The sequence below is a fragment of the Marmota marmota genome, unplaced genomic scaffold (assembly GCF_001458135.2).
Source record: "Marmota marmota marmota unplaced genomic scaffold, marMar, whole genome shotgun sequence".
Classification (NCBI taxonomy): Eukaryota; Metazoa; Chordata; class Mammalia; order Rodentia; family Sciuridae; genus Marmota; species Marmota marmota.
In genome coordinates, this window is record NW_026000019.1 from 7,754,865 (window position 1) to 7,756,148 (window position 1,284).

Sequence of the window (1,284 nt, forward strand, 5' to 3'; positions counted from 1 at the left end):
GAGAGAAAGTGGCCCAAAGCTGGTGCCCCAGGGAGTGGGGGTGTCTTGCCCCTTTATAGATTGTAGGTTTCCTTCCTTCTCATGCCCCCTCCTCCTCCTATCTTGCCTATGTGACCTAGGGGGCTATCCAGAGGATGTCTTTCCCTATTTTTTTCATATCTGCCCAGAAAGGCAGGAAGGGAGCCACCCAGTGGGTACTTCTTAACAACTACTTGTTGGGAGGAACAATTCCCTGGAGGAAGGTGACCTTGGCAACAGGTGAGGAGGAGGGAGAAGTGTTCTGGAAGTATTAGCATTCCATTTCCTTTTGAACTAGTCCCCCATCTTCTGGACCCAATCAATCATTCATTATCTAGACTGACTGCCCTTTTACTCCAGTCTCAAGCCCCTCTCTGATTAAGGGAACCTTGATTCTTAAAGATTTACATTCCTAAATAGAGGCCATGTCCTCACCAGCCTTGTCATGGGAATAACATCTTAGATCTTGCACCTTCTGTTGAGAAGTTATTGGTTTCTATTATCGCCATGATATTTATTGATGAGTTCCAGATGTTTACACTTATTTTGTATTTATCTCATGCCAGTACTCATGTCTTTTTTTTTCTCTCATAGAAGCACCCACATCTCAGATGACTTTCCCCACCAGACTTTTACCACAGATGTCTCGAACGACCCACATTCTTATAAGGGAAACCCAAATTGCTAGCCCCACATCATTGTTTTTTTCTTAGTATATCAAAAAAATCTTATTTCTCTAACTTTAGATGCAATGGCAGACCTCTAATTGGCTGCAGTCATTTGTTTTAGAAAGAAAGAACATTTTTTTTACATATTTTTGGGTGCATTATAACTATACATAATAATGGGATTTGTTGTTACATATTTGTACATTTGCACAATGTAACAGTATAATCTGGCCAATATCATTCTCCAGCCTTTCCTTATTCCTTCCCCTCCTTCCTCTCCCTGGTCCCTTTCCTCTACTCTAATGCTCTCCTTTTGATTTTCATGAGATCCACTCCTACCTTTCCTTTCAAGGGAAAAAGTTTTATTATAAGCACTAAAGAGTTTTTTTAAAAAACAAATAAATAACCACAGTCCAGCACTATGGAAATCAACTCACACACCACAGGCCCAGCCAAGCCACAGAAACTCTGGGTCTTTGCCTGTATGTGGGTTGCTTTAGTTTCTGCTGCAGATGATTTAAGAAGCACAAGTAGTACCATGGGCTCTGAGTGACCTTGGATGAAAATCATCTTTCTTTAGCCGAATCAGTTTCCCAAT